A 22,872-nucleotide genomic window follows, 5' to 3' on the forward strand; every position below is an offset into this window, starting at 1 on the left:
GGTTCATGGGTCAAGCCCTGTTTTGGGCTTTGCACTGACAGCACACAGCCTGCTGTGCTGTGCTCTCTCTCTCTCAAATAAAATAAAATAAAATAAAATAAAATAAATAAGAAAATTGGAATAAAGTGTGGACTTTAGTTGATAATGTATCCACATCAGTTGAACATTGTGATAAATGTACTTTACTAATGAAAAGATGTTAATAAAGGGAAAATTGGCAATGGGGAGTGTGGGAAGTCTTGATACTATCTTCACAATATTTCTGTAAATTGAAATCTATTCTATCGCTTCTCGGCCTTTTGGCTAAGATCAAGTGTAGTATCTGTTCTTATCAGTTTAATTGAAATCTATTCTAAAATAAAAAAGTTTACTTAAAAAGCAAAAACAAAAAGTTAACATGAATTACTAGGTTACTAGGACATTTATTCCAGGACATTTAACCATGGTTAAATTGATGTGAAAGAATATGAGAAGATTTGGAAAATTATCTCTGAAAGAAGTTCATCAGGGGACCAGAGAAAACACTGTTAAACATCTTTCCCCGTAAATATTGGCCTGGATTGATGTAGACAGATAAATAGATAGATAGATACTTATTCATATTATATATACATATAGTTATATGTAGTTTCTGTCTATTCTAAATGCTACTTCAAATAGGATAAAATGGGCAAAATTACATGTTTCAATTATGGTTTCTTTTCCACTCTCGGAATAGTACAAATTAGGTGATTTGTTGATTCAAGAAATTTTTTATTCATCTCTCATATACCAGGAATAGGGATTGCTGGTTATTTTATTAGCAAATGTCAAAATTTAAGGGCTGAGATCAGTCCTGAATCTAATGGCTCATCTTTTGTGTTTTTTTAATGTTTATTTATTTATTTTGAGAGAGAGAGAGAGAGAAAGAACACATGAGCATGTGGGGAGTGGGGGTGGGGGAGGCACAGAGAAACTCCTAAGCAAGCTCCGTGCTGTCAGTGCAGAGTCAATGTGGGGCTCTATCTCACGAACTGTGAGATCATGACCTGAGCTGAAATCAAGAGTCGGATGTGTAACTGATTGAGCCACTCAGATGCCCCTGTTTTGTTTTTTTGATGATCAGGGAAGGGTGAAAATTCAGGGTAGGATGAAACTAGGTCAGTCTCTCCATTCTACTTTCTGCTACTGTGTGTTTAGGGATGGTGATTGTATTTTGACACATTTATTCTAAAATCAGCTGTCTCTTCCTTGGGCAGCATCTCTGCCAACAGCAAATATCCTTTCATGGCTCCAGCTCCTGCTGGACAAGTCATTGATTCTGACTTATATAATGTGACCCTGGTTTCCGGGTTTAAGCTAAACCACACCTTCTCATCCAGGAGTGGCAATGGCTTCCTAATGGCTTATTTCTGGGTTAATGACCCCATAGGTTCTTATATCATCTATGCATCTATTTTACTGTAATAAAATATCTTTTTTATTTCATTTTAATTTTTTCTTAAAGTTTATTTATTTACTTATTGAGAGAGAAAGAGAGAGAGAGAGCATGTGTGTAAGCAGGGGAGGGGCAGAGAGAAAGAGGGAGAGAGAGAATCCCAAGCAGGATCCCGGCTGTCAGCACAGAGCCCAACCTGAGGACTTGATCTTACCAACTGTGAGATTATGACCTGAGCGGAGATCAAAAGTCAGGCGCTTAAGTGACTGAGCCACCCAGGCACCCACAAATCTCTCTTTTAAACACTTACAAGGTATTCTGTTTTTATTAGACCTTGATGAATATAATGATTGATCACAAATGCTATCCTAATTAATGCATATTCAGTAACTTCATCCTCTGCTGCCTAGGGTTGCTCTATTTTCATTTTATATTATTATATTATTAGTTATTATATTATTATCTTTATTGAATTGATAATCAGTGAAACAGAGGTGGAGCAGTAAGCATGTTGGAGCTCCAAATTGAGAGTTGCACTCAATATACAAGATTCCATGTTAATTGGAATACTAAATACTGTGGAAATTAAGAGAGAAATGTGTTGATGGACATTGTCTAGGCCTCTTGCCTACTGTGAATTCTAAACAAGGTATTTAATGTATTCAACCTGTTTTTTGGAAAGGTATTTCCTTAAGGAGGTAACTATTCTTTTTAGACTTCAAAAGAGGCCGTGGAAATGATGAGTGGGAGAGGAGAACAAGCAGATGGGAAGGATTAGAACATATTGTGCACGATTAGAAGTGTACTAAAGATGAACTGTCTTAATATGGTGGAAGAAGAGAGAGAGGATGTTAAGAATGTAGTCCAGGCATCTTGACTTCAGCTATCACAAATGTTCCAACATGCCCAGTGAGCAAGACAAAAGAGGCAGGCCATCTCTCTCTTTTTTTCTTTTTTTATTCACAGTTTGATTGGTACTAACAATACCAGTGACATGGCTCTGAAGATTAGAGGCACGTCCAACATATTAAAAAGTATCGTAATGCTAGTCTATGTTCTCATGACTAAAAAATGATAAATAGATTTAATTTAACATTATGAAAAAAGCAGTTTCAGCTTAAAATAGTTTCTATGTTGAAGCCATATTTGCTCATTAAATGCAGACAAACAGGAGGAAGAAAAATCGTTCCTAGCACCATACACAGCTATTATTAATAATTTAGTGTTTTATCTATAGATTGTTCTAATCTTTTAAACGTTTAACCTAGATGTCCTTGACTCTAACAACAAATAAGGTTACAATTTTTCTCTTTCTTTAAACTTTTCATTAAAATATATATAGGAGAAAAGTGAAAGTAGTATACAGATCAGTGAATTTTCATCAATTGAGCACAACCATAACCCATAATCCTATCAAAAAAACAGGGTATCAACAGAACCCCAGAAGCTTTGTTTATTTGTAGTTATCTACAACCTTCTTCCCCGGAAGGAGAACACTATTGTGATTTCTACATCCTAGATGGTCTTTGCCTATTATACTTTATGTACATGAAATCACACCATGTATTCTTCTGCTTGACTTCTTTCATTCAGCATTATGTTTATTTGGTTTATTTATATTTTTGCAAGTAATTGTCCATTTTTCATTCTTTAAAATTTTTTTAATGTTTGTTTATTTTTGAGAGTGAGAGAGACACAGCGTGAGTGGGGGAGGGGCAGAGAGAGAGGGAGACACAGAATGCAAAGCAGGCTCCAGGCTCCGAGCTGTCAGCACAGAGCCCAATGCAGGGCTTGAACTCCCGAACTGCAAGATCATGACCTGAGCTGGAGTCAGAAGCTCAACCGACTGAGCCACTCAGGCACCTCTGTCGATTTTTCATTCTTATTGCTACAATCGGCTATGTGAATATACAATAATTACTTATCTATTCTATTGTCAATGGGGTCGGGATAGTTTTAGATTTGGGCTTATTTCACATAATGCTTTTATGAACATTCCAGTGCACATCTTTTAGTGAATACATGCACACATTTAGATCCTGCCGAACATTTTTCCACAGTAGTATACCAGTTTACACCCCCACCAGCAGCATATGAGGGTTTTGGTTTTGACATCCTGTCAACATTTGGTTTTTTCTGTTTTGTTTTATTTTGTTTTGTTTCCTTTTAGTCATTCTGGTGGGTGTGTATTGGCATCACATTGTGGTGTAATTTGCACTTCTTTGATGACTAACAGAGGAAATCATGATTTTTCATGATATATGTTGGCCATTTGGATATCCTCTTTTGTGAATAGTCTATTCTAACCTTTTGCACATTTTTTTGTTATCTTATTCATTTGTAGTGTTCCTTATATATTTTAGAAATGGGAACACCAAGAGGAACCCAATAAGCCTTAGAATTCCATATATTGTCCTTGCTCCTATTATTTAGCAGAATTCTAGTTCTTTGTGAAAATCAGAGCCAATTATGATAGCTCCTTTCATTGACTGCTTGTTTTCTGGCATAAAAAAATCAGAATGACCACATGGTCATAGCTTTAAGTTTAGCAGAACACTTACTGTATCCGTGATGGAAGCATTAGCTGCCATTTCCACCTCGCACCCACTTCCAGTATTTCAGGACCTCTATTCCCACGAAGGCTAAAGTTGCAGGAATAGAAAGCACAAATGTCCCACATGAGTTCTTGAGAGTGATGGTGAGAGGATAAAACTGTGTGTTTAGTTATCAATTACACAATACCATATAAAGGCCATTGGCTTCAGATATATCCACATCACGGAGGGTGGTGATTATAACTGGCAGGATGCTGTCCCCAAACTGAAACCGTAGCTGAACCTCTAAGAGTCTGTTATAGTGCTCTATCAGGCTGACTATATGAATTATGAGTTTGGTAGAAACAGTAAGTCCTCTGATCTGTACCCATGTTTGCATCTCTTTAGGTGTAAGATGGGATCCTTAATCTGATGCACTCATATTATTTGGACATCTCATGTTGATCAGTTGGGCACATCAGGCTCTCTGTAAACCCTGGGATAGTGGTGTTAGCATAAACCCATATTTAAGATCTGTCTCACGCGCGTGCTGTCTCTCTCCATCTCCATGCTTTTGGCCCATTTATGGCTTCCATGCCAAGATTTGATAAGTCTGAAAACAGAGGTTAGCTGACTTCCATTGAATGAGACATCTTTTCTACCTGGTTGTTTATTGTCTCTTCTCTAGTCATTGATGAGAAACAAAGTTCTGCACATTTTGTGCCCACTCTCATCTCTATATTCACACACATCTTCCCCAGATATGGTCATGTCTCTGACCTTCCAGTCTTGTTATTTTGATCCTTTCCCAATGAATAGTATTGGGGTGGGTAAACTTGTTATATAAAGAACCAGATAATAAGTCTTTGCAGGCCATAATAGTTCCTCCTGCAGCTACCTAGCCTCTCCCATTGTAGCCAAAAGCACTTATAGGCAATATGTAAACAAATGAGTGTGGCTGTGTTCCAATAAAACTTTATTTATAAAACAGACATCAAGTTGTATTTGGCCCACAGGCTATGGTTTACAGACCCAGAACTACACTGTTGGGTACTGCCCAAGAATCAGTGTGTACTCCTACCTCAGGGCCCCTTCTCTCTCCATATAAAAGAGATACCAAATATACTGCTCAAAATTCTGTGTACTTGGAGGGTTGCCTCTTACTATGGACAGTCTTTGAGTGAGCCTGTAGTCTTCCTCATTCCATTTTCAGCTTATACCTACACACATATTTGACCCATCTGTGAACTATACCCCAAATTGCACTGTTCCATCAGCTGGACTTGTAGAAGATAACCTAAAAGGCCTTAAATATGAAGCTGATAGAGAAGTATGTGAATGCAGGAGATAGGTGACTAAGGGGTCTTGGCCACATATTTGTGTCGGTTATTTGATCCATTGAGACCATCCTGGGCTTGATTCAAAATGTACTATTATCACAAGTTGCTACTTTGCTCACCTGGCATTGTACCTTGATGGACTTGACAATATCTAGTTACTAATTAGAAACTCTGATTATATAGTCACTTGATGCCCATGGACTTTACTCTTTATTTGGGTCTAGTTACACTAATGCATCTGGTTTTCAAATGACAAATAGTTTTCTGTTCTTTCATGTTTTTGCTCAGGAAACCCAGAGCCTTAACTTTGACTCTTTTGTTGAGGCTTCTCAGACATGGCACAAATTGTTCTTATCCACCATGGATACTTTCAGTAGCATTGGATCTAATGGTCACATTGCCCAAGAAGCAGGGCAATTTGTACCATACTCTGAGTATGCTGCAGAATCCTTGCTTGGTCTGGACCCCATTCAACTTGGCATCCTTGAGAGTCACCTGATAATTAGGGCAATATTTCTGAGGCAGTTTGTACGATCTCACAAATTCAAGGAATCCTACTAGATGCTATTCTTCCTTCTTAGTGGTAGATGATACAACATGCTAGATACAACATGTTTAACTTAGAAAGCATATTCTGGATATGCTTGACCACTGGACTCCTAAAAACTTACTGCCTTGGTAGGCTTCGGGAACTTTGTAGGATATATTCCAATCCCTGCAAATATGTGTTTCAGCAGTATATCCAGAGTATTTGCTACTTCTTGATCACCTTATACAATTAGCACAACATCATCAACAAACAGGACCAGCAGGATATTTCATGGAATATCAAGGCAATGAAGTTCTTCTTCAGACTGTATTATAACAGAGAGGACATGTTAATACAGACTTGGGGCGATGTACCGAATGCGTACTGCTATCTTTTCTGGGTGAATATGAATTGTTTTGTATTTCTTTAATGATGGGAATTGAAAAGAATGCAAACATAAGATCAACTGCCACATGCCAAATGCAAGAGACTGTGTTTATCTACTTAGTAAAGATCATACAGCAGCATAGGAGCTCCAATAGGGAGCTCTCAGCCCACTGTCATTTGCCAGGATTTCTTTTAACATTATTTTTCTTACCTAGTTGTTGCTATTATATAAGGATTCCATATGTTTTTCTAAAGTTATTTTTAATATAGATACTTCACTGAACTCTTCTATTAACCTTTTAGATTTTCAATTAATTCCTGTGAATTTTTAGATATCCCATGTTATCTTTTTTTATCTTTTGCCAATGATATCTTATCTCTTCCTTTCCTGCGTGTATCCTGTTTTATGTTTTATAATATTTGCAGAATGACTAAAACATTGGTGAATAATGGTAATTGTACATGCCTTTGTGTCATTCTGAACTTTAAAGGAAGTAATATTTCACCAGTAAGTATGATATTGGCTCTTGATTTAAAATAGACACTCTAGGGGCGCCTGGGTGGCTTGGTCGGTTGAGCTCAGGTCATGGTCCGACTTCAGCTCAGGTCATGATCTCGCGGTCCGTGGGTTCGAGCCCCGCGTCGGGCTCTGTGCTGACAGCTCAGAGCCTGGAGCCTGTTTCAGATTCTGTGTCTCCCTCTCTCTCTGCTCCTCCCCTGTTCATGCTCTGTCTCTCTCTGTCTCAAAAATAAATAAACGTTAAAAAAATAAAAAATAAAAAAAATAAAATAGACACTCTATTTCAGATTGATACAGTATAATTTTATGTATAACTATGAGGAAGTTCAATAGAAGATAACTAATTTGGGGATTTAATCCCTTTCAGGGAAATTTTTGTTATTTATTACATTTTTGAAGTAATGGTATATCGTAGGAAAAGATTTCCCAGTATTGAGCCAACTTACCCTTCTTGAGATAAATTATACTGTGCCAATGGTGCATTATTCTTTCAAAACTACCATTAAATGGTATTCATTAATATTGTATTTAGGAATTTGTCTCAATAGCGTAAGTATGCTTGACCTTTTTTGATTTTTTGTTTTTTGGTGTAGAATATATTTAACTCTATTCTCAAAACATGTATATAGCATGTGCATTACCTACACTTTGAAAGAATTTATTAATAAAACACCTTGGGTTTTAGAACGTTTGAGAACTTATCAGAGTATATCTTATGTACATTTCTATTCTAATACAATAAATGCTGTTAATTTCAATAAAATTATACTTCTAGACTTTGAAATGTATTCATAGGTCTTAGAATTTTTAAAAAACTCTTAAAGTTTGTTGAACTTAAAAAAATCAGAGAATTTGATGGTCAGCTGTTCTGAGTTTGTTTATTTGTATTTTAGTTTCTCCCTTGATAGAGTTTTCAGTTTGTTGTTTTCTATGAACCATTTCTTAAGTTAATCAATTTCATTTGTTTTTTATTGAATTCTTGTGTTTATTGTCTTATGATTTTTTCCTAATTGTTTCTATTTGAGTATAGTTGACACACAGTGTTCCAGCTGTACATCATGGTGGTTCAATATCTCTATACATTATGCTGTGTTCACCACAAGTGTAGGTACCATTTGTCACCATACAACACTCTTACAAGGTCATTGACAGTACTCCCTATGCCGTGACTTTCATTCCTGTAACTTATTCATTTTATAACTGGAAGCCTATATCTCCCACTCTCCTCCACCCATTTTTTTCATCCTCCTATCCCCCTCCCCTCTAGCAACCATCAGCTTATTCTCTCTATTAATAGGTCTAATTCTGCTTTTTCTTTGTGTTTGTTTTGTTTTTTAGACTCTAAAAAACTTGTGTTTGTTTTGTTTTCTAGACTCATATGATGAGTGAAATCGTATGGTATTTGTCTTTCCCAGTCTGAATTATTTCACTTAGCATAATTCCCTCTTCATCCAACCATGTTGTCACAAATGGCAAGATTTCATCCTTCTTTATGGCTGCATAATATTTGTGTGCATGTATGTGTGTGTGTGTGTGTGTGTGTGTATGTGTGTGTACATATATCTTCTTTATCCATTCATCTACCAATGGACACTTAGGTTGCTTCCATGTTTTGGTAATTGTAAATAATGCTGCAGTAAACATAGGGCTGCACATATCTTTTCAAATTAGTGTTTTTGTCTTCTTGGGGTAAATACCCCATAGTGGAATTATTGGAGCTTATGCTTTCATGGAACTTTTTAAGTTACTCCTCTTATTAAACTCTAGATTTTATTGCTTTTCTCCATTTAAGTACTGAACGTATACAAAGATGCGTAGTTTCTCCCCATCTCCTATGCATAATATATAGACAACTAAAATGTATGAACTTCCACACTGAATTAATTGTCTCTTTTGCCCCCAAGTGAATGGCACACCTGAATTACGTTTAGTCTTAACAACCACTGCATGAGTAAGCCTAACTGTCCTTTTTATACATGGGAAAACTGAGGCTGAAAAAGGTTAAATGACTTATTTGAATTCATTCATCTTGTAAGCTAGAATGTGTAGCATGCATGTGTCTATCTAAATATTTGCCTCAGGAAATAAATCGCTCCTTGCATCAGCTTTAGTATCTATTATAAATGCATTTTGTTATCTGATATTAAATACTTTTGCACCTCAATTGCTTATTCAATTATAAGTGAATTCTATATTTAATAATTTTCTAGGCTCTAACAATCTTAAACAATTAAAAAGTTACAAATAAGTGGGATGGAAAAAAATTAAGTCTGAGTCTTCAAATAGGGAGAAAACATTGCCTGAGGATTCATAGCTATAGGCCTTGGGGAGAATTAATTGCTTTTGAGAAATTCAACTTCCCTTGTTCTGAACTACTATTTTGAGGAAAAACAGTAAGGAAACTTCAGATAAATAATTTTTAAAACAGAACTTAAAGAATCACAATACAAAGGGCTTGATTTATTATTATATTATTTGTTGTCCTGATATCAAGTATACATCTACTTGGTTGATTGGAAGCATATGCTTTCACAAATTCAACATGAATTTTGATACCAGAAAGTTTTTTTAAAATGAAAGTGTCTGCTTGTATGATTATTTCTTAGTGTATATTATTCAGTAGAAGTATAGAAATATTTGTATGGGATAATACGATCATTTTGACTTGAAACATGATAAATGCAAAAGTGAATGGTGAAATTTTAAATAATGATAAAATAAATGATGAAAGTCAACATATTTGACATTTCACCTTTTTTTAACATATGTATTCAGGATATTACCTAACGCAACTCTCCAAACTTCATTTTTTATGTTAGATTAAGGATATATCGAATTGTATGAAATACTCCTGGCTTTCTCTCTTCCCCGACTCCATTGTTTCCCGCTTGCCTTGGCAATATCATAGAGGCCTTAGACTTGTTTCTTTCCCAGAGATATTGTAGCTAGAAGGGAATAGAAAACAATTGAAAAGTGATGTTGCTGTGCAGAGAGGAGCCTCCTCCACACTTTTTCAGAGGGGAATGAGGAAAGCAGAGGAGAAAATCTTTAATCTGTCTAATTGCTAATGAGCAAAATCTTTCCTCTTGTCCAAGAGGTCATGTTTTTTGAGCTCTTCTCATTTGGAAATGTCACAGTACATTTCAGTGTCGGTTGATCTGTTGAAGTGGCTTGGATAGCAACCAAAAACACCCACTGGACACTGTGCCTGTTCCCCAGAGAGGTATTTGTGGTCTTGGGAATGCTCACCATCTGCAGCCTAGAAATGTCAGTCTTCTAATGACTGAGGGAGGTCTGCAGCAGCTCCCCAAACTTCTACCCGAAGCAAGAAGGGTGTGCTACATTGATTGATAGAAACATAGGGCCTATTGGCACCTGCACATCCTATGTGTTAATCCAGCCAAGGGACATATGCATGAATACGCAGGCTTTATCCTGTCTGGTTCCAGGAAAGAATGGGCAGGAGGGAAGAACCCACTGGGCTGAATTAGGAACACATCCTCCACATGTCCTCTGCTATGCGCTCTGTGATTACTTCCGTGGAAAATAGTCATGGAAATATGAAAGTCATAACAAACATTTCCCAATCGGCACTCTTTTCCCTTCCTCTTAAGCTTTTGTCCATTGGGGAGAAAAATGTTTCTTGGTTTTTCAGAAATTGCATACTTCTCTCTGCAGAAGGCAAATTCCAGGAGAATAAGATGTAACCCTTTTTTGTTCATAGCATCCAATAGGGCTAGAGGTTACCATAATATAAATAATTCAACCCTAAATTCTTGGAAACTGAATTCTGATACCTCTTAGTGATTTACAATCACATTTCATTCAGTGAGGAGATGAATAGTAATTAAGAGAGTATAAATCTGAGCATCAGACCTGGGTCTTACTTTAACCCTACCACTTATGTGCTATGTGTCTTAACTTTTCAAGCCTCAATTTTCTGAGTATAAATGAAAATTACAACTGGTACTATGAAGATGAAATGAGATTTTATATAAACTTTATTAGATCACGCATTCGACATTTATATGTTAATGCCCATTAAGTGCCAAGCATTTGTCTCACTGCTTGGGGTATACCAATGAGCAACACAATCCCAAACGGTACTCGCATCATTCTCACTATCTAGCACAGTTTTGTACATCAATTAAGCCCATATTAGTCAAAACTACTTCAATTGTAAGTGGCATACAGTGATCATGAACTAACTCATGCAAAAATTGGGGGAATTATTAGATCATTGTGGAGAGATAAGCAGGATTGTCCAATTTATGACCCTGGAATCTCAGATTGGCCACAAACAAGTGGGGTCGTGCTCAAATTCAGCTTTCCAGTGGATAGTTGATGGGCCGGATTCCTTTTTTTACAGCTTAAATTCAATCTTCCTATAAAGTTGATAGATGTTAGCACACCGTAGAAAGCTGGCCTTGGGCTGCTAGGCTCCAGAGCCTTTAATATTTATTCTCTATACAAGACTATTCCCATGCCTGCAAGAAGTCAGCATTCTTCTCCTGGAGAAGAGATCTTCAATGCCCAGTACCACCACAGCCTCTATCCACATTTCCATTGGATGATAAGAGAATAATGGGTCACGTGCCTCCTCTTGTAAACTACTATCAAGTTTTTCCAATTAAACATCCCCTCCCAAAGCACATAATGATGTAGTATTAACCTCCACCACATTTACACCACCAACTTACCACATTTACAATAACCCACCCACAGAAAAGGGCAGGTCTAGAGTCAGCCTCATGCAGGGCTGGATACTTCTCTCTGTCTCTTAATTTCATCTTCCAAGGCTCCAGATGCCTACTTGAGTCTGAAACATTGACTGTAAGCAACACCAAGCTTATATCACTAGAACTTTATATCAAAACGTGAGAATAGGGTCCTTTCCCATTATTCTCATTTCAATGAAAAGTTGTGAAAAGGCACTCAGACCAAACTTGGGTTCTATGCCCATACCTGGATCTATACTTCTTTAGGTCCTCACTCAACAAATGCTGAGTGCCTATCATATCCAGATGTTGTGCTAGGACCTGGATATACAGATACAAATAATTAGGGTTGCTCTCCTCAAGTAACCCCTGTCTTACTGGAAAAAGGGATGGTGCCATTTATTGAGTATCAATATGCTGGGCCATCTCAATTATTATTGCTAACCTTAAAGAGTTCTTGGAATAGCTTTATTATCACCTTTTAATAGAAGAATAAAGTGTGGTTTTGAATGAATCCATTATTAGTAGCTATTTACTGAGTACCTATTATGTACTAGGTGAGGTTCTTAGCTGTGGTGATCAGAGGTAAACAGAGATTAAGTAACTTACTTCAGTTGTTATATTTAGTTCTTTTTCACTTAACCCTTCCTACTGCCCTGGTTTTTGTTGTTACTTGGAATTAAAATAATTAACCATTCTATCCAACATTAAAATGCGGTTGCTGTGGAAACATTAGAGCAAATGGCAGAGCTATGATTTGAACCCTGATTTATTTGGTTTAGCCACACTGTGAGTCCTATTATCATCTGTCCTCCTGAAGGGCTCTAATAAAAGTCATTCATACCATGTACATGACTGATAACTTTCTGCTAACGTCTTTTGAAACACACCTTAAGTCATCACGGGAAAAAAAACTATTTTGACTAAAGATCTGAGGCAAGCTTTTTTCACTATGAATATCAGTTCAAAGTAGCCATTCTTAGTACAATATATTATCTCTTTTATTTTAACTAATTCAAGGTCATTTTGAGGCTGAGATAGAAATTCACTTCCCTGGGATTTCACTACCAAATCATGACGCTCCCCACGCCAGCTCCTGTATAGGACCTTGTGCTTAAATATGTAACAGTGGGGAGAGGTCTAAGTGGAACAGTAGGGAGGTTTCAATCCTTTTTTATCAGGGAAGGGGAGTAGCAAGATGAAAGACTTAATTAAAGGATTACAAAAAGATTTTTTTAAGTGGGTTTTATCATAGGATATGGCATTAGAATAAGAATAAAGAAGCAGTATAGCTATGACCTAACAAAGAAAAATCTATTTAACCTTAGGTTCAGCACAAAGATACCTTTTCAGAGGATGTGATTATAAGTAGGATATATATACGTATATATATATACGTATATATATTTGTCCAATTGTCTAGTATCAATTTCAAGGACTCAAGCTGTCCAAATCACTTTTTGGAACACTAGGGTGGATATAAATAAATGAATCAAATATGACACAAGGATTAAACAAGAGCTTCTTGGCAGGTTTATGAAAACATTTAGGTGCCATTTTCCTTTCATACCCTCTTCAATTCAAAAACAGCACAGAATTGCACATGCTAATATGTCATGCTGTGTGCTCTTATATTGGCATTGAGTCTTTCGATACCTTCAGAAAACAAAAATCCCAGAACTCTGCTGTTTCCATGGCAACTGCATTTTAAGAAGGTGAAGTTTCCAGTTTGATAGAGCTGAAAGGCTATTAACATCAGGTCTCAATGATACTAAAACCATAGTGTAGGGAGGAGTCAATACACCACAGAGACTTAGCTTGACCCCACCCAGCATTCATTTTGCTGGGGGAATAAGATTTTTAAAAAACAATAAAAATTATTAACATGGTAATTATTCTATAATCCAATATCACGTAACACTAGCACAAATATATAGACTGAAATTCTAGTGTAATGCCAAACTTGAGGAAATATTAGAATCAGAACCAAAATCCTTTCCTAAGGAATTGCATTGCATCAGATCTCATAGTGGTTTTATAAAAAGCAAAAATATGCATGATTAATGCTCCCTTCCCTTATGTGCTCCAAGCTCCACAAAGACTTTTAGCTAAAGTTTGAATGTGGAAACTCAAAGAAGCAGAAATATACTCTAAAAGAGAAGTATTCTCTGGTCCAGGAAAAGAAAAAGACATTTCAGTTGAACACAGTGTATTAGTTTGCTAGGGCTGCTTGTAACAAACATGACAAACTGAGTGGCTTAACCAGCAGACATTTATTGTCTCACGTTGTGGAGGCTAGGAAGTCCCAGATCAAGGTATCATTAGGGTTGGTTCTTTTTGACAGCTGTGACAGAGAATCTGTTTCATGTCTCTCTTGTAGTTCTGGTGCTTTGCTGGCAACTTTTGGCATTCCTTGGCTCATGGACATATCACCCTGATCTCTGTCTTTTGTTCACATGGAATTCAGTGTGTGTGTGTGTACTTAGATGTGCACGTGCATACCTGTGCCCCAGGACACCAGTCATATAGGATCAGGAGCCTGCCTCTAATCCTGGAGTAAAAGTCTGAACGCTTCTGCCTGATGCATCTTGGTATTGGAGTAGCCAACGTAAATACAACACTGTCAAGCACTGGGTGGAATCAGGCTTTACTCTTCCTAGAAGAGACAGAGCAAGATGAGCTTCAGTAGTGGGTATGGGTCCCTTGTGGCCAGAAGTTCCCTCCCACCAGTCCCATGTGACCTGTACACAACTGTCCTGTAACAGGCTCCCGTACTACCACAAAAGGACCACACCCCCTCCTTGAAGGGGACAGATAATGTAGAAGGGTTGGCTAGGTGCGTGTGACACATGCTTAAGCAGAACAAGGAAATACATGTTGAGTCTGAAATAGGGAGATAGTTTCCCACAAGATGATAAGCACAGCACAGTCTATGTGGGCTCTTTTTTTTTTTTTTCTATTTAAAATGTGATCATTTAAAAATACAAACTGTTCTTAGCTCACAATCTGTTTAGAAAAAAGAAAACCACAGGTGGTTTAAAGACCTCTGATTTATAAGGTAGCAGGTCATCCAAAGAAAACTTTCTGAGTTAAATTGACCTATTACAATGGATCATAAAACAATGTATTATAAGGGAATTTATAATGTGTCCAAGACTGAACTGTAGATCAGAGTTGGATCCCAGAACTCCAAGCAGAAAACAGAAGTCACAGGTTGAACTATGGCACAAGAAGCTTTCTATTGGAGCTGAGACCCAGGACAATTTGCTTTTGGGAAATTCAGAGGCACCACGCCATAGAGGCACTTGCAGGAGGTAGAGTTCTCTTGATGGGATTAGTGCCCTTATAAGAGAGTGTGCTTGCTCTCTCACTGCTCTCTGCTATGTAAGAATACAAAGAGAAGACAGCCATCTGCAAACAGGGAGAAAGCCCTCACTAAACACTGCATATGCTGTCACCTTGATCTTGGATTTGCAGTCTCTAGAAGTGTGAGAAATAAATGTTTGTTGTTTCAGCCACCCAGTATGTGATCGTTTGTTATAGCAGCCTGAGCTGACTCAGACAACTAACTATCTCTATCTCACTATCCACCTTCAAAATAGCTGTCATCCTCAGCCATGCTGCAATAAAGCCAGTTAATGTTTTGCTGTGGGTAATTAAGTGAACTGAAATGAAAACAGTTGAAGGTCTTATTTCAAAAGCACTCCAAAGTTTTAGAAAACACTAGCCATACCTCCACTTAATAACTCTGTTTATGAAAGGAAGCATAAAAACCTGGATTAGTAGAGATTTCAGTCATTATTATTATTATTATTATTTATTTAGAATTTTGGGGGCATGAGGGTGTACACAGTCAACTTTGCAGATACAGGTATATAGCTGCCTCCAGTAACAGGGATCTGTTCTTCCCATGCTACCTGGTGCCAGCATTGACATAGTGCACTACCCTGCCCCCATTACAACCCAATCCTTTCTGATAGTTATGTGGCATGGGGTGGGAGGCAGCGTGAGACGGAGGCAAAGAGGCAGCATTGATTGCAGAACTTGGTACCAGATGGACTATCAATACATTTTTCTTTATGATGATAAAGATCATCAACAACATTTGTAGCTCATCGAATGGCACCATTTCCCAAAGTGGGTACTAGAAAACACACTCACTTTACTTTTCTGTTACCTAATGTTTTAGAAACTTATTTGGCCACAGATTTTTTTTTCCCATCAAGAATTATCAAAATCATACAGAGCACATATGAGGAAATATTGAATAACTAAAAACCATAGCTCATCAATTGCCAAGGCTTCTACTTTGTTTGGGTTTAGATATTTTTTTTAGATAATGTGGTACCATGGCCTCATGAAGTTAATGGCTCCAGAGTTTCAACGGTACAGTCAAAAATCTAAAGGCAAGAAACTAGATGCTTTCTTGCTAAGATTAGGAACATGGCAGGGATATCTTCTCTTAGTTGGCCAATTCAACATTGTACTGAAGCCTTAGCTAATGCAATTGTTTTCATACATACCAGTAATGAAAAATTGGAATCCGAAATTAAAAATACAATTCCATTTACATTACTAGCAAAAAAATGAAATACTTAGGTATAAATTTAGCAAAATGTGTATAAGATCTATATGAGGAAGATTAGAAAACTGATGAAGAAATTAATATTTAAATAAACGGAGATATTTCCCGCGTGTATGGATAGAAAGACTCAATATTGTGAAGGTATCAGTTCTTCTCTGTTTGATCTATAGATTCAGTGTAATCCCAGTCAAATCCCAATATGCAGTTTTTGGGATATCAACAAACTGATTCTAACATTTATGCATAAAGGCAAAAGAACCAAAATAGCCAGTGTAATATTGAAGGAGAAAAACTAATTTGACAAATTTGTCAAAGCCCATACAATGTAAAACACAAAGACTGAACTCTAAACTATAAACTTTAGTTAATAATAGTGTATCAATATTGGCTTACAAGTTGTGACAAACGTACCACACCAAGGCAAGATGTTAATAAGGAAAACAAGGGGGTGGGAGGAGAGTGAGCAGTACAGGCACTCTTTTTACTTTCTGCTCAAGTTTTCTGTAAATTTAGAACTACTAAAAAAAAATAAGTCTGTTATATTTTTAAAAATCAAAAGGCAAAACCACATGGCCAGTGAGCTCTACTCTGAATTCTGTTTGAAGATAAACAACTTTTCCCTAGCCCACGTAATGAATAGTTCTTTCTAATATTATAAAAGGAAATTTGAAGATAAACACTGATTTTTAAATATAAAGCTCTCATTCTTCAAGAATAAAAGCTTTTTATTCATATTCTCAAAACTTGCTTAACACTGAAGAAGATCCACTCTAATGAAATCAACCAAAAGAAAATAAAATTCATGATCAAATAATTTCCAGGTGAAAAAGCATGGAAAGAAAAAGAGTTTTAAATACAAAACTGGTACTTGTATCTTAACTCTTGCTGTGGTGGGGAAAAATATGCTAAAGCTGCATCAATCACACTGGTGAAATACTATTCTAATATGAGCTTCAGGACTCATTTGGTTGACACTTTTTAACTACACAAATATTAATATAGAATGCATCAAATATATTCTTGTGAATGGTTGCTTTAATGTGAGTGGAAGTTTTATGTCTTTAAAATGATGTATTTCCGATCAAATGATCATAATGACACCAAAGATTCCTAAGGGAGGTATAACACTGATTTACAAATCTATGTGACACTGCCTGGTAAAAAAAAATAAATCAAAAGATAACTGAAATGTGATGCTGAAGAGATCATCCACCTAATGGCTCAATCACATCCCACTCCTTTTAGAATTCCTTTGGAATCTTCCCCACAATGTCAGCCATCTTGTTTTAGGAAGCTTGAAAAGAATGTATTAATTTAAGAAGCTGGAAATGATGGCAGCTCTATGCACTGTGTTTTAGCTTAAAGTATGTGTATACACATACATAGGGAGAGAGACAGAGAGACAGAGAGACAGACAGATACAGAAAAAAATATACGGAACAGAGCAAAATCTGGGTAGATGGAGGCAGAAGAAAAGGAATAAACACGTGATCAGAACACCTGATAAACTTAAAGCAATCATTTCACAAGCTACATTAGATGTTTAATCATTAAATTATATGACCCTGGTTTCTACTTTGAATAAAATAGGCAATTTGTGGACTGAAAATAGAATACAGTTTTATGATATACACATAAAGTCCCTTCACTTGAGCAATATTTATTGGCTTTGTTTTTCCTTTCCAGTGCAAGCATTAGAAATATTAAAGACACTTATGTTGTATATTTAATGTTTACATGCTCTGATTTTGAGGGTTTTTATCTGTTAAAAAATTAATTCATCTCTATAGATATAACTAAATACCTGCTTCATTCTCAACATGTATGGGCTAGAAAAAAATTACTGTGTTTCCCCCAATTTTTTATCTTAATGCCATGCCTTGAATTTCTGCTCAAGTTGAGCTCAGGTGTACCAAGAGCAATGGTTTTGCAAAGCTCATTCAGATTGTCCTCAATTCCTACCAGATGGGTGGGATCTGTCCTGGTACAGACTCACTCCTGCACCTGAGGATAGGTATGGACAGGAGAAGAAAGGTGGAGGCAGGGCAGTTGGGTCAGTTATGGTAGCATCACTCAAAGCCTACCCACATTGCCATCCTGTACTCTGTTTACTACTATTTATTTTCTGTCATTAATAAAGAGTTGAAGGGTAGAAACACACATTTCTCTTTCCTCTTGTCGCACTTCACTGTGCCTAGCTCAGAGTTTTATAAATATCAACTAGTTAAGTAGAGCCAAATTGGGAGTGGGGTGGGGGAGGTACTACTTTAGATTTTAGAAGAAATATCAATCTAAAATATGCATTCCAAGTGAAATTCTTTGTGTACTTCACATTTCTCACTTCCTTTGAGTTTGGCATACATTTTAGGTAGAGAGAGGCTCATGCACATACTAATTAAATAATTACCTTAATTGTCAGATGTTTCTAGGAACAAAATGCATAATTGGCTTTTCATGATATTATGAAAATTTTTACAGTAACTATTTTCACAAATTAGAACAATGAGTCATTTTAGAGATTCTCAATCAAGTATTTCCCGGATAGTGGAGTCCTAGCTGCCACAGCTCTAAGGCTGGCTGCCTGTGGCCCAGCAGGCTTACCTGTGGTTCATGCAGGCTGCCTGACTGGAGCAGGGTCTGTTGCTGTTTCCCAAGGAACTTGCACTGTAACTGGTACAGGGCCACCAGCCTTGCTGTTCCACACTGATGGGCCGTGCCTGTCCTGGAGGAACTTCACGGTCTTGGTCAGCTGCCTCAGTAGACAGTGTGGGGACTGTCAGGCCTGAGGGGACAGGGGCCTATGGAGCTATGGGAGGGTGGGGTAGGAAGACAGGGTAAGAAGGAAGGGCGGGGATTCCTGGAAGGCACTAGACTCTCCATCTTTTCAGTATCTGATGCTTCTGTTGTGGCTTCTGTGCCCTTTTGTGGGTGTCCATGATAGTTGAACAGTGACTGTTCTAAAATTGCATGCGCATTGTAGAATTTATGGTTTCATCATTGTTTTGGGGTACTTAATATGAGAAGTTCAGCCTCACTGAAAATGTATTCAAGTGCTAACAGGAAATGCCACAAAATGGATAATTACATTCATCCATTTTTTAAAGGTGAGAATATTAAATTTCTTAAATATAATTTTAGCCATAGTACAGTTTTAAAAAGTTGTGAAAAATGATTGAGAATTTTTATTGCTTATTTATACAGAAAAAATTTGGCACTGATAGTGACTATCAAACATTTGAAAAGATCTTCAGTACGTGTTGTTCACTGGGATTTGTTTGTGGATGGAAATTCAAGTTTCTCATGAAAGTTTATGAAAATCGTTTTTTGGAAATCATACAAATTTAATATTTAATATGGTCCCATATTCTGCAATTGCATTGATAATTACAAAACATAAAGAATTTGCAAGAAAAGTTTTGTCAAGTGTCCTACACTTCCATGTTCCCTCACTGTTCCATACAAATGTTATTGTCTTGGGGGTGCCTGGGTGGCTCAGTCAGTTAAGTGTTTGACTCTTGATTTCAGTTTAGGTCATAATCTCACTTTCTGAGTTTGAGCCCCATGTCAGGTGCAGAGCCTGCTCTGAATTCTCTCTCTCTCTCTCTCTCTCTCTCTCTCTCTCTCTCTCTCTGTCAAAAATAAATAAATAAACATTCAAATGTTATTGTTTTTATGTGTACCAGGCTATGATAAAGGTTGGAAAGTACCTCTTTAAAAGATAAGAATGCAAGCATTGTAAAGAGAACCAGAGGCTATGAGCCACGTTAAGAAGGTAGCTAGTTAGCTTATCATCACTGAGATAATGGCCCATAGAGGGATCTCATGACTAAATTCTGAGAATGATTCTCACCTCACACCTTCCACTCTTTTGTGTGCTTCACAGTTCAATGCACTAGGGACTCGGGACTAAGTAAGCCTCTATTTCTGTACTGTAGTTTTATTTTTCCTATTTTGGTGATCTAAACATTTCATATAATATTTTCTGTCTGTATTGGTATCTCTTCAATAAACAAAGTAATAACAAAGCAAAGCAAAGCAAAGCTTTTAATCTTTCTTTACCAAATTACTGCCTGATAAAACTGTGGATTAAAAATTGAGGCACCAGCTTGCATGTACAAAAATATTACTTCAGTTAAATCTCCAGACCTGAACTTAACTTAGGTTGCCAGCTTTCATTTCACCAGTGATAGAGACATTCAAGTTAATAATTTGAAGAATCTTATGCACTTCTGGTTTAAGCGTGATCAATCGGAGATTTAAATTTGGGCAACTCAAGATCTGAAGACCAGAAGATCTTTTCTGTATAAATAGGCAATGTTTTCTGTATTTTCTGTATAAATAGGCAATAAAAATTCTAAATAGCTTTTCACAACTTTTTAAGACTTTACTATGGTTGAAATTATATTTAAGAGATTTAATATTCTTGCCTTTAAAGAAATGGATAAATGTTATTATGGCATTTCCTGTTAGCATATGAATACATTTTCAGTCAGGCTGAACTTTTCATATTAAGTATTCTAAAACAGTGATGAAACCATTTCAACCCTTCTTCTGTTTCACTCTCTCCTCAAGATAAAGGGTATGGGCATGGAGTCTGTATGTTATAGGTTGTGACTCATCATTCTGGTCCTGAATGTTGCACATTTGCCTCCACTGACTTTCGGCTTGTCTGACCTTTGAGCATCACGCTCTGACATCTGCTGCTGGCAGTCATGATTGATGTCATGACCTCTGTGACAGCCATTACATTTGGTCACCGAAATCTGCTTCTCCTTGACTTCTGAGTTCCTGCATAACCACATCTCCTCACTTTTAGACAAGTATTGACTGTGAAGCCGATGAAGCTTAAGCTTTTGGGGCCTGCATTAGTTGATTGCTGCATGTGCATAATAAATAAATAACCACAAACTCAGTAGCTTAAAGCAAAGATGTATTATCTCCCAGTTTCATGGGTCGGGAATCCAACATGTTTTAGCTGGGTTCTCTCGCAGGGTTTCCCGAGGCTAAAATCAAGGTGTCAGCTGGGTGCGGTCTCACTAGAGCCTGCCAGGGAAAGATCTGTTCCAAGATTCCTCAGGTTGTTGGCAGCACTTATTTCTTCGCGGTTCTATGGCTGAGCACCTTGTTCCCTCACTATTGTCTGTGAGTACCTCTGTCGTGTCCAGGAGGCCAATCTCAGATCCTTGCCAAGGGCTCCCCTTCACAAAAGGCCCTCTCTTGCTTTGAATCTCTATGCCTTCTGGAGGTGCCCAGTCTGCTTAATGAAGTGATTAGATGAGGCCCACCTAGCTAACCTCCTTTTCAATTAACTCAAAGTTAACTGATTTGCAAACTAATCATGGGAGAGATATTGCATCCTATTTGCAGGTTCTACCTGCCTTACAAAGGAGAGGATTGATTATAGAGGGTGTGTGCACAAGGGGCAGTAATCTTGGACTTCTGTTTGCCACAGTGCCCTTCACTCTACAGCCCCCTTCCAAGACAGAAAGACCCTAGCAGTGTGTTCACAGGGTCCTATGTTTAGATAAAGTTTGAAAAATTAAGATATTTTATTCAAAATTTATTAGGACTGCTATCTCATTCCACTTGACTCTGTCTTTGTCATAATTCCCCTCATGCCAAATAGCATTACAATACTGACTAAACTTATGCAAGTTTTCCTATATTTGACAACAGTCCAAAAAATTATATGATATTTTCACATGAAAAACAAGCTGTTAACCTGAATGAAATCATTCTAAGCTATCAATAACAAATATAGTCATGTGAGAATTAGTCATACGAGAAGACTAAATTGTCTATAGAAAATATTAAATTGGTATCAAATAAGCATATGCAGCCAAAAATAAAAAGGGAAAAGCATTATAAGGGTGTATAAAGTAAGTAATTAGTTAAAATATTCTGTCTGCTTTTTGTTTTAAAGAGAACCCATAAGCTTATATTATTAGCTTCTGGTCTGATGGAACCTTGATCTGTCTGTCCCTTCTTGCCATGGTAGATTATATATGTATTTTTAGATATTTCACCTTTTCTCTCCTTGATCATATTTCACCAGGGTTTTTTTTTTTTCCTGCTGCCTCAAATTCAGATAAGTAAAAGGAAAAATGGCATGTGTCCCTTCTGGCTACAAACTTGTGATGGTTGGCACTCTGCTGACCTATTTTCCTTTCCTTGACTCAGAAATCGTAAATGCATGTGTTGAGAAAGGGTCATAATACCTTGAAGCCAACATCATTCTAGTTCTCTGAATAACTACAATGAACAGATCCCCCTGTTCCCACCCTTTCTCCAAACTGCAGTGGACATGATTCATAATAATTAAATCTTAGTGTTTTAAGGTGCAGAGCTTTTTGGCATTGTTTGTTACTCAGTATAACCTAGCCAGAAGTAACCGACAAGCTTTGATTATGAAGTCTACCCACAGGCTGCTTTGGGTTCTGGCTCATGATTGTTGCCATATCAGTATTCTCAGTGGACAATGACTACATTTTGGATGTTTTTCTGTACTAATCTGGGTGAGTAGGACACTGTGAAGCTGCTTTGTGGCAGACTTCACTACTGTAACATTAAACCACCAGGTTGAATCAGAAGCTTCTTTAAGAGCTCTTAGGGGCTCCTGGGTGGCTTAGTCAATTAAGCATCTGACATCGGTTCAGGTCATGATCTCATGGCTTGTGGGCTCGTGCCCCACGTTGGGTTCTGTGCTGACAGCCCAGAGCCTGGATCCTGCTTCGAATTCTGTGTCTCCCTCTCTCTTCTGCCCTTTCTCCATTCACGCTCTGTCTCTCAAAAATGAATAAACATTAAAAATAAAAAAGAGGCTTTTAGTATGGCTGGACCAC

The 22,872-nt window shown here is 37.2% G+C and overlaps 1 pseudogene; it reads left to right on the forward strand.

The window, feature by feature from the left end:
* Nucleotides 1-283: 283 nt before the first annotated feature.
* On the forward strand, nt 284-389 carry LOC122211326 (annotated as a pseudogene).
* The last annotated feature ends 22,483 nt before the right edge of the window (nt 390-22,872 follow it).

Source organism: Panthera leo, chromosome F2 (assembly GCF_018350215.1).
Source record: "Panthera leo isolate Ple1 chromosome F2, P.leo_Ple1_pat1.1, whole genome shotgun sequence".
Taxonomy (NCBI): domain Eukaryota; kingdom Metazoa; phylum Chordata; class Mammalia; order Carnivora; family Felidae; genus Panthera; species Panthera leo.